Source organism: Macrobrachium rosenbergii, chromosome 53, assembly GCF_040412425.1.
Source record: "Macrobrachium rosenbergii isolate ZJJX-2024 chromosome 53, ASM4041242v1, whole genome shotgun sequence".
In the NCBI taxonomy this organism is placed as follows: Eukaryota; Metazoa; Arthropoda; class Malacostraca; order Decapoda; family Palaemonidae; genus Macrobrachium; species Macrobrachium rosenbergii.
In genome coordinates, this window is record NC_089793.1 from 22505324 (window position 1) to 22515323 (window position 10000).

At 34.6% G+C, this 10000-nt stretch overlaps 1 long non-coding RNA gene across 1 annotated transcript in view; it reads left to right on the plus strand.

Moving 5' to 3' along the window:
- The window catches only part of LOC136834089 (uncharacterized), a 142111-nt gene that overhangs the window by 83271 nt on the left and 48840 nt on the right, over positions 1-10000 (plus strand). The gene's annotated exons all lie outside the window — the stretch shown is intronic.

A 10000-nucleotide genomic window follows, 5' to 3' on the forward strand; every position in this document is an offset into this window, starting at 1 on the left:
CTATTCCTTTTACAGCAGGATCTCTTAATTGAAATGTAAAGTCCCCAAATTCAATTTCAAACATAAATACATCAAAGGCTATTATTCTCCGGAACCTTTTGATGCCAAAATAGCACTACATATCCTGTTACACTTTCCACAAATAAATAATAGCCCCTCTCTTATCCACTTTCGCCCTCATGAATTTTAATTTGATTAATTATTAATACCCGTGCATTTTTGCGAGCACGATTCATCGAACCCCTCTTAGTCACGGTTACGATCTTTTCGTTGCGATTGCGACCGTGAGGGAGAATCTGGTCGGTGCCTATTACTCTCATTATTGTAGGTATTGGCATTGCCCTTGATGAAAAGATAGAGCCATGAAGTGTTACTCTTCCATTTTAAATCAAGAAGTTTTTGTAGATAAACAGTTTTTATCTTCTATGCCTCAGTTCGTCGTGACCGAGAAAGCCAAGACCGCATCAGAAAGAGGCCAAAATACATTTCTATTATGTATACAACCTGTTGGTAAAACTGTGTACATCTTATCTTACCTGACCAATAACTTACACTTGATAAAAGAGAATCATTCGTGAAACCTAGTCTGAAACAGCATATGCTATTAAAATGTAACAAAGTCTACAAGAAAAAAGCAGTGGAATTAATCCTGACTTTGAAGATAATAAAGTGACTGCCGTTTTGAAAATTAGTTAAGTAAGACAGATCTGCGAGAACAAATGCGCACAAGTTTGATTTTCAGTAAAGGTTGAGAATGTCGCCTAACTGTTCCACATGGCTACAAAACCAGTCTAGAACAAGAAACGTGGAAATTTGGCAGCCCGAGTTCGGTTATATCATGTTCGAAGTGGTGTGACCGTAAAGTGCATAAGAACGAACTTTGATTAACGTATCATTATAACGCAGAAAAAAAGTTCCTCTTTGGGCGAGTCGGTAGAGTTGTCGGCTAGCACTCGCTAGGCCCGAGTTCGAATCTCCGGCCGGCCAATGAAGAATTAGAGGAATTTATTTCTAGAAATTCATTTCTCGGTATAATGTGGTTCGGATTCCACAATAAGATGTAGGTCCCGTTTGTAGGTAACCAATTGGTTCTTAGCCACGTAAAATAAGTCTAATCCTTCGGGACAGCCCTAGGAGAGCTGTTAATCAGCTCATTGGTCTGGTAAAACTAAGGTATACTTAACGCAGTAAAAATGCCTTGTTTAAACGCTGAACACAGATTGGCTGTTAAAGCGGCTAGTAATTGGATGCGTAGTACTGAATCATTAGCAGGAGAGCATGGCAACCATGGAATTATGAGGTAAATGAGATTAAAGGCAAGATATACAATAGAATAATATTGAAACAGATATTACTTAGATTTCTCGACAAAACCCCTACGTAGTTTTAATGTTTGTAGTAGTTTTAAATTTTTCATAATATTTTTATTTAGTTTCTTGGCCATTGCGATGTAATTTTGTTTTATTATGATTAGGCCCGGAGTGGAAGGTGAGCCAATATATACATACATATATATATATATATATATATATATATATATACAAACCCCTATTTATATTATATATATATATATATATATTATATATATATATATATATATATATATATATATATATATATATTTGTTTATATTATATTAGGTATACAGTATATATATATATATATATATATATATATATATATATATATATATATATATATATATATATATATATATATATATATATATATATATATATATATATATATATATATATATATATATATATAGTACTAATTCACTACATGTATGAATATAAAGTGCACTTATTCCCTTATCAGTGGAAACCCCTTTCCTTTAACCGTTGTTACTTTGTAGATAAGGCATACAAATAAGGGGAATGACAACGCAACTTGCAAAGCGCATGCGTTATCGGAGGAGAGAGAGAGAGAGAGAGAGAGAGAGAGAGAGAGAGAGAGAGATAGAGAGAGAACGCATATTTTACACTCTCTAGTTATGAGAGGAAGCCAACGGCGAACGTCCTTTAGGACTCAGATGATTAACTGTGCGAAAGGGCAGTTTGAAACAGCTTTAGCCCAAACACGAATTCATCTTGCTGTCATCCCGGCTCTGCAATTAAGGCTAGTGATGTGTCAGCTGCCTTAATGAAGACAATGTTACATTTTTAGTTGAGGATACCGAAGTATATAAAGCGGAACAAATTGATTCCGTGGACAAGGAATAAGTTCAGTATTACCGGAAAGGAAAAATACGTGTAAAACAAGCATAAAGGAATATATACAAACTTAACAAAAGCAATCACAGCAACAATCGATATTGAAGTGTACACCAATATAAAGACGAAATTACCACCGAAATTAATCAGGTCAACTGGAAGGAGCTAGCACACCCAGTAAGGACAAATACTTCTCCAGATTTGGAAGGACAGTAATGATGGTTTTGGAAAAGACGTTATGGATAACATAAAGAAAAGAAAATGACAGGGACAAGGCAACCTCTTGCTAAATTACCAGACATCTACGGTCCTTCCACTAAACCTACCCTACACGCCATTTGGAAACAAGTAGAAGAGGGAATTGACAGAAAAGTATGCTTGATTATTGCTTGAGTACCCCGAAGTAAGGGAACTCCAATCTAACATAGTCAAAGACCCCGGTAAAAATGCTAAGGCACCGCCCAAGATATTAGGACAGTGGTTTATTTTGTAGTGGTATTCTGCTACGAGACCTGCCTACCAGGCTAGGGTGTCTCTTAATATACAAGAAAGGACAGATCAAAGATGGTAAGGAGTGTAGGGTGTTCAGCATTGCCAAGTGTCTGCCAGCGGTAAAAGATATGTAAGAAATGTGCTAGGCTCTTCTGAGTTGCAATGGGCATAGAAAAAAGTCCATGACCAAATTACAAACTGCACTGGCCGCCCTTAGAAAGGATCTTAACCTCTCCATTGGTAGTATCTCAGCAGGCCAGCCTACTAATAATAAATGTCATATATACAGGGTAAAATAATTGGAACCCAAACAGAAGTGTCACTGAGAATCTCCTGTTCTTTTAACTAAAAGAGACACTGGTAACAAAGATAATAGTGAACTTCAACTCAGACAAAAGGAACTTATGAACAATATCACATTTAGCCCTATGCAATTAGTAGAGAACTGTGACTTCAAGTCCATTTATATTGACCAAACTACCACAACTTTATAAAGCTGTCCATTTTACCACAGATACCATGATGCTCTCTTCCTGTACTTTATTGAGACTCAGAACAGCAGACCTGAAGTTGAAAAACTTAATCTCAAGACGAAATGCTTCCACAGTGAGCCAAACTTAATTGTACTGATAACCGAGGCTAATATATTTCCATACCAAGCAAATGTCTAATATACTGAGGCGTTCCTTAAACATAAATTTCCCTTGTTATGTAGAACATTATAAAATGGACAGCAGTAGCCTCGAACAAGGAATGAGAAAACAAGAAAAACTTAGAGAAAATATTTGCATAAATATAATGCAAATAAATCAAAATGCTGAAGTAAGTTGCCACTGCACTTCTGTCGTTAAGGTTAGAGAGAGAGAGAGAGAGAATATCAAATAACTTATTAATGGATTCACCCAGTGGGGTAAGGATTATTCGTCGAAGCTCTCCCGTTTTCAATTATGTGATCATGTACATTTTGAAGAACTACTGATTTGTACCATTTGTTCTCTCTCTCTCTCTCTCTCTCTCTCTCTCTCTCTCTCTCTCTCTCTCTCCAGCTACTACACCCCTACAACCATGCCGTACACCTTATTAATTATGGAACCATGTAAAGATCGAACGTTGCGAACCAGTTGTGAGCCGAACTAGTTATCATTTATGAGGCCAATATATATATATATATATATATATATATATATATATATATATATATATATATATATATATATATATATATATATATATATATATATATATATATATATATATATATATACACACATATATATATATATATGTATAATCGAAAACTATTCATTCCCTTCTAAGATATTTTGCTAGCACAGACATAAATGAAAAACTCTAGCACTGAACGAGAACTGCGTAACAAAAAACTATGCCCAAAATGTATGGATATATTTTTAACTTTTTTTACACCATATGAGTACGTTTTTTCACATGAAAAGGTTTAGAGTGTATGAAAGTTATATTTCTGTATGTGTTCTTTGTCAAGCAATATCAATACCTCCTCCCTGCTCTCTCTCTCTCTCTCTCTCTCTCTCTCTCTCTCTCTCTCTCTCTCTCTCTCTCTCATATATATATATATATATATATATATATATATATATATATATATATATATATATATATATATATATATATATATATATATATACATATGTATATATATATATATATATATATGTATATGTATATTATATGTATATGTGTATGTATACTGTATGTATATATATATATATATATATATATATATATATATATATATATATATATATATATATATATAGATAGATATATATATATATATATATATATAGAGAGAGAGAGAGAGAGAGAGAGAGAGAGAGAGAGAGAGTAGGGAGGAGGTATTGATATTGCCTACGACTCTCATTTATGTGGGTGTCAGCAAAGCATCTCAGATGGGAATGAATCGTTTTCGATGAATCTGAGTGAGAAGCCCCTTCCTGATGACTGACAAAACTGTGGAGGAGATCGATGAGGGTTTAAAATTCTTTGCTGTCGAAATCCTCTTCGCCCATTGTATGTTTATTATTGTCATTGATGTACATGTAACGAAAACATGAGTTTCCTAGTATTCGGTGAATGGCATGTATTTGAGAGCTTGTGCAAATTTGCTAATTTTCTTACTTTTTCGTTAGTCCTTGCTGGAGTATGATTGCGACTGAATGCTCGTTTTAGTAATTTTTAATTTTTATTGTAAAAGCTCATCTGTTGGAAGAACGACACATTCCGTTTAAAGATGGATACAACAAATTTGGTAGCGACTAAACATTACCGTAACCAGGAAAGGAGAGCGAAGTTTATATTGTTTTGAGAATCTGTCCATCTTTGTAGAAGATTAAGCATGTCTATCATTTTAGAAGATTAAGCGAAGGATGAACTACGAAAGTTTTGTGGGAAAACTACGATCACTTTGGGGAAAAAAAGAAAGAAATTTTACGTAGGCTTCATTAGAGAAAAGTCACCTTGAATCACCTCAGGACAATGAACTAAACTATAACTGAGTTTTTCAGTTGCAAATCAGATATTCTGTTTAACCAATCATTTCAGTGCGTTGGAGAAATAAAGCCACGCCTTTACTTTTCCAATTGTTCCTCCCTGTTCATTTTTACCACTTTCCTCTTTTGCGGCAGAATTCACCCGGCCACCAAACTAGAGAAGTGGGAGATTAATGTACATTTCTCTCACAAGATTAAGATGTTCTGTCTGCGGAAATTCTCTGTGAAAAAATGGAACTTTTAGCTCTTAATTCTCAACTTTTCTCGTCCATTTTGTCTCGTTAAACATGGGATTTAACTGTTTTTTCTTGGTATTGTGCTTCAGACTGGTCTGATAAATGTTTTAAGGAAAAGAAAAAGAAATAGAAAAAAATTATTTCATTGTTTTTGGTTCTATTATCCCGAAGGATCTTTAATATTTTTAACTCTTCTTTTTACGAATTTTTTGTTTTGTGTTTCTGATTAGGAAAATATTTTCGGATGCAATGTGAAGTGAAAAATCAGATCACATCAATCCTAACATTTTTGACAATAAAATTGTGCTCTTTGTTGTAGCAACCTTTATGAGTTTACATCGCCTCTTTGTTTTTAAAGTGTTCTAAGACAACAAGGGTTCCTAGTTAAGTAATGTATTACCAGGTTATAAGATTTGGTGGAGCTTCAAGACATTTCATTGCAATTCGCAGTTTAAAAACTGATAAGGCAGTGCTTCTCAATGGCCTAAAGTGAGAACTGGAAATTGTGATCAGGGCGTGCCCACACAGAAGAAGCGTGGTCAATGGGTCTCGTGTAAGGAGCTTGCTCATCAGGGGTTAGAGGTACAAATATAAAAACCTGTACGGAGGGGAGGGGGAAGGGGATGGAAGAGGGAAGGGGAGGAAGAAGGGGAAGGAGAGGGGAGGTGGAAGGGGGAGGGGGAGTGAGATGGAAGAGGGGAAGGGGAGGAGAGTGGAGGAAGAAGGGGAAGGAGGGGGAGGGGGAGGGGAAGGGGGAGGAGGAGGGGGAGGAGATGGAAGAGGAAGAGGAGGGGGAAGGAAGAAGGCGAAGGAGAGGGGAGGAGGAAGGGGGAGGGGAGTGAGATGGAAGAGGGACGAGGAGAGAGAGGAGACAGCTAAATTAACACTTAATCATGTGCTTCAGTGTGAAAACAAACAAACACATTTTAGAGTTTTAGTGTTATATATATATATATATATATATACATATATATATATATATATATATATATATATATATATATATATACATATATATATATTCATACATTGTTATTATTATTCAGGAGATGAACCCTATTCATTTGGGACAAGCCCACAGGGGCCATTGACTTGAAATTCGAGTTTACAAAGAAGAAAGAAGTATATCTTAGTTTTACCAGACCACTGAGCTGATTAACAGCTCTCCTAGGGCTGGCCCGAAGGATTAGACTTATTTAACGTGGCTAAGAACCAATTGGTTATTTAGCAACGGGACCAACAGCTTATTGTGGAATCCGAACCACATTATAGCGAGAAATGAATTTCTATCACCAGAAATAAATTCCTCTAACTCTTCATTAGCCGGCCGGAGAGTCGAACTCGGGCCTAGCGAGTGCTAGGCCACAACTCTACCGACTCGCCCAAGGAAGCGCTCGAGTTTACAAAGAACATGGTGTTCGTTAGACAGAATTAACAGAAGGTAATCGGAAATACAGAAAGAAGACATCAGTTCATTAGAAAAGAAAAAATATAAATTGATAATTTCATAAGTAATTAGGAATAAAAATATAAATAAATTATTAAAATACAGAGAATTGTTATATGTTAAATATAATATATACGTATATATATATATATATATATATATATATATATATATATATATATATATATATATATATATATATATATATATATATAAATATAAATATATATAGTATATATATATATATATATATATATATATATATATATATATATATATGTATAATATATATATATATATATACATATATATACATGTAGTTATATGTATATATATATATATATATACATATATATATATATATATATATATATATATATATATATATATATATTATACACACACACACACAAACGAACACATTATATACTGCCTGTGTTAGACTGCAATGAGACGGGGATGGTTTTAGATCCCAGACCAATTTACAAAGTACACTTCTTACAAAGTACTAGCTTTTGAAGACATGTAGCCTTCTTCATCAGGTAACGATCCACTGAGGAGATAGCAACTACACTCGAGTATATACTGTATGTGCTCCTCCCAACATGTGTTGTTTTGTTTTCCTAATCCCTGGGATGTCCTGCCCCTTGATTAACTCCTGCTCTCTCCTGTATTCTTGTAATCTCCGTGGGCGTATGCTTAATCCTTCGTTGTGCGGGATTATCCCCATACTGTCTATCTTTTTGTTTATGTTCTTAAAACTTTGGTTGTAATTTCACAAATAATCTTGACCTCAAAATGATTCCCTGCGTTGCCTTCCATCGTTTTTTCACAGTAGTTGATAAGGGTGTTCCGTGATGATTTTTATTCTTGTTGTTATATATGAAATCTGTTCTTTCCCAGTTGATCCTTTGGTCATAATTCCAGCAGTGTTTGGCCAGTGCCCAGGCTTGGTTGGAGTGGCGAATGATCTGTTTATGCTGGCTTGCTCTCTCCTTGCACGATTTGCTGTTCTTACCATAATATAATTATCACAGCTGCCACATGGTGTAAGGTAGACCCTGCCCCTCTTCTCCTCCACTTTCAAGAATATGGTAACTAGAAATAAAATGTACAAAAAATGGGAGGAAAAGAGGGGTGCGGTCTACCTAGTACCTTGTGACAGTTTTGATATTTTGATCAGAGCAACAAATCGTGCTAGGAGAGGGCAAGCCAGCACAACCAAACCTCGGCACTAGCCAAACACTGCTGGAGTTATAACCATAGGATCAACTGGGAAACAAGAGACTTCATATATTATGACAACCAGTATAAAACACCGAGTGTGATCGTAGAGAACGCCCACGTCACTGCCATGAAAAAACGATGGAAGGCAACATAGGGAGTAATTTTGAGGACAAAGATTACTTATGAAATAATATACCAAAGTTTTAAGAAGAACTTAAACAAAAAGATGGACAGTAAGGGGATAATCCCAAACAACGAAGGATTAAGCATACAACTACTTTGTAAATGTACTTTAAAAATTAAAGGATCTGAAATCTAAACCATCCGGTCTTGTTGAAGCTTAACACGAGTGGTATGAATATATATACACAGTGAAGTTGTGTGGCTGTTTATAAATATAAATATGTATGTATGTATGTATGTATGTATGTATGTATGTACGTATAGTGTGTGCATTTTATTCCAAGTTATCTCCAGAACATTTTACCCTTCTGGTACGAGCATAAGTTTTTTAACGAAATAGCAGTATTTTGTGATGGTATGAGTGTACAGGAATTATGGATAACAATAGTTTTTGTAATTTGGAGTTTCCAGGAGAGAGGAAGCGAACGAGACCTAGAGAGCGTCTATATCTGTCACTTACCTAATTGTTTATTACTCCTCCTCTTGATGCGCCATGACCATCTTTGACCTTCGGGAACTTGCATATGTGCTCTGTTCACTAATAGAATGTTCTTTTTCACCACCAGTGTAAATCTTGTACGTGTTTTCTTATTGCCCTCTTGTGAATAAACGTAAAAATGTTTTAATGTTTCTTTATAACGTACAAGTTTGGCAGGGAAAATTCCGTTCTTCTTTAAAAAGAGATGTAGAGGTAAAGAATAAACTGTATAGAATAAGCATAGTTTAAACGATAACATTCATTTAATGTTTTAATCTGTTTTCGAATTGTGTACCTCAAAGTGATTATTCAGATTTATTGTCTAATCTTATTACTTTTCCTATCATGGTCTAGTTTACTAGACACACACAAGTCAGTTTTTGCTCACATACTCTTAATTTTTTAGAGTACTGTATAGATCATTTATTTTTAATCCAACTTCCCAAAGAAATTTGTTCCTGCGTCATTATCTGATGTGTAGATGAGAATGATACTGGTAGATCTTGAAATAATCGAAAATACACACGCACACGAAAAGTACCTTGACAAATGTTTTGTAAGCTATTAATAGTATTTTGTGGCGTCCCTTTAAACTTTAAACCGTATCAGTCAGTAGATGAACGAATGAAGGAAGTAAATTGTTTCCATGGCAATTTTATTAGCTTTTATATATCATTGTTTCTATGTCATATTTCCTTATAAATCATCCCCTTTCAACGTTAAAATTTTAATAAAACAAGCTTTTAAGGCATTGGAAAACTTTTTATTCTTATGGGATTTTTCAGATATTTTTTACCATTTTGACAAAATCGTCAAATGTGCTAAATGAAATGTTTGCAGTACAATCAGCGAGCTCTGCAAATAAAGTAAGTGGTTCAAATATAATCTGATTACTTGGTCCATCCTAATAACTTTATATAAAAGAATGGGCTAAAAAGTTTGTTTTGTTCCCTTCTCTCACAGGAGCTTTGTCATGTTTTGCTGTGATCTAAGATTGGGCGTTAGCTCGTTTGAAAAGTGACTTACATCATTTGTGTTTTTAGCACTTAATAACGAGTCCATAGTTGCTGCTGAGAAATCTTCATTAATTAAGATCATGGCTGTGCTTGATCACCTGGCAGAAACCGCACAGATGATTATGCACACACACAGATTGTTGTATGTATATATGTACACATATACAAATATATATT